The sequence below is a fragment of the Arachis hypogaea genome, chromosome 3, assembly GCF_003086295.3.
Source record: "Arachis hypogaea cultivar Tifrunner chromosome 3, arahy.Tifrunner.gnm2.J5K5, whole genome shotgun sequence".
NCBI lineage: Eukaryota > Viridiplantae > Streptophyta > Magnoliopsida > Fabales > Fabaceae > Arachis > Arachis hypogaea.
The window spans coordinates 72,258,413-72,260,458 of NC_092038.1; the positions used below are offsets into that span (position 1 = coordinate 72,258,413).

The following is a 2,046-nucleotide window of genomic DNA, read 5'->3' on the forward strand; positions in this document are numbered from 1 at the left end:
TGGGAGAAGCATCTCTATCCCTACCATTGGAGCAAACAACTTTGAGCTTAAGCCTCAATTAGTTTCTCTAATGCAACAGAATTGCAAGTTCCATGGACTTCCATTGGAAGATCCTCATCAGTTTTTAGCTGAATTCTTGCAAATCTGTGACACTGTCAAGACTAATGGGGTTGACCCTGAGGTCTACAGACTTATGCTATTCCCTTTTGCTGTAAGAGACAGAGCTAGGATATGGTTGGACTCACAACCTAAAGAAAGCCTGAACTCTTGGGAAAAGCTAGTCAATGCCTTCTTGGCAAAGTTCTTTCCACCTCAAAAATTAAGTAAGCTTAGAGTGGAAGTCCAAACCTTCAGACAAAAGGAAGGAGAATCCCTCTATGAAGCTTGGGAAAGATACAAACAATTAATCAGAAAGTGCCCCTATGATATGCTTTCTGAATAGAGCATCATAGGTATTTTCTATGATGGTCTCTCTGAACTATCCAAGATGTCTTTGGATAGCTCAGCTGGAGGATCTCTTCATCTGAAGAAAACGCCTACAGAAGCTCAAGAACTAATTGAAATGGTTGCAAATAACCAATTCATGTACACTTCTGAAAGAAATCCTGTGAACAATGGGACAAATCAGAAGAAAGGAGTTCTTGAGATTGACACTCTGAATGCCATATTGGCTCAGAACAAAATATTGACTCAGCAAGTCAATATGATTTCTCAAAGTCTGTCTGGAATGCAAAATGCACCAAGCAGTACTAAGGACGCTTCATCTGAAGAAGAAGCTTATGATCCTGAGAACCCTTCAATAGAAGAGGTGAATTACATGGGAGAACCCTATGGAAACACCTATAATCCTTCATGGAGAAATCATCCAAATCTCTCATGGAAGGATCAACAGAGACCTCAACAAGGTTTCAACAACAATAATGGTGGAAGAAACAGGTTTAGCAATAGCAAGCCTTTTCCATCATCTTCTTAGCAACAGACAGAGAGTTCTAAGCAGAACAACTCTGACTTAGCAACCATGGTCTCTGATCTAATCAAAACCACTCAAAGTTTCATGACTGAAACAAGGTCCTCCATTAGAAACTTGGAGGGACAAGTGGGTCAGCTGAGCAAGAAAATTACTGAACTCCCTCCTAGTACTCTTCTAAGCAATACAGAAGAAAATCCAAAAGGAGAGTGCAAAGCCATCAACATGGCCGAATTTGGAGAGGAGGAAGAGGCAGTGAACGCCACTAAGGAAGACCTCCATGGACGTCCACTGGCCTCCAATGAGTTCCCCAATGAGGAACCATGGGAATCTGAGGCTCAAAATGAGACCATAGAGATTCCATTGGACTTACTTCTGCCATTTATGAGCTCTGATGAGTATTCTTCCTCTGAAGAGGATGAGTATGTCACTGAAGAGCAAGTTGCTAAATACCTTGGAGCAATCATGAAGCTAAATGACAAGTTATTTGGAAATGAGACTTGGGATGATGAACCTTCTCTACTCACCAAAGAACTGGATGACTTGTCTAGGCAGAAACTGCCTCAAAAGAGACAGGATCCTGGGAAGTTCTCAATACATTGTACCATAGGCACCATGACCTTCAAGAAGGCCTTGTGTGACCTAGGGTCAAGTGTAAACCTCATGCCTCTCTCTGTAATGGAGAAGCTAGGGATCTTTGAGGTGCAAGCTGCAAAAATCTCACTAGAGATGGCAGACAACTCAAGAAAACAAGCTTATGGACTTGTAGAGGATGTTCTGGTAAAAGTTGAAGACCATTACATCCCTGCTGACTTCATAGTCCTAGAGACTGGGAAGTGCATGGATGAATCCATCATCCTTGGCAGACCCTTCCTAGCCACAGCAAAGGCTGTGATTGATGTTGACAGAGGAGAATTGATCATTCAAGTGAATAAAGAATCCTTGGTGTTTAAGGCTCAAGGATATCCCTCTGTCACCATGGAGAGGAAGCATGAAGAGCTTCTCTCAAAACAGAGCCAAACAGAGCCCCCACAGTCAAACTCTAAGTTTGGTGTTGGGAGGCCACAACCAACTTCTAA

The 2,046-nt window shown here is 42.4% G+C and overlaps 1 non-coding gene across 1 annotated transcript; it reads right to left on the reverse strand.

Moving 5' to 3' along the window:
- Window positions 1–325: 325 nt before the first annotated feature.
- On the reverse strand, window positions 326–433 carry LOC112793669 (small nucleolar RNA R71). The gene has a single exon (XR_003198371.1). It is a non-coding gene; the product is annotated as a small nucleolar RNA R71 (small nucleolar RNA).
- Between the last annotated feature and the right edge of the window lie 1,613 nt (window positions 434–2,046).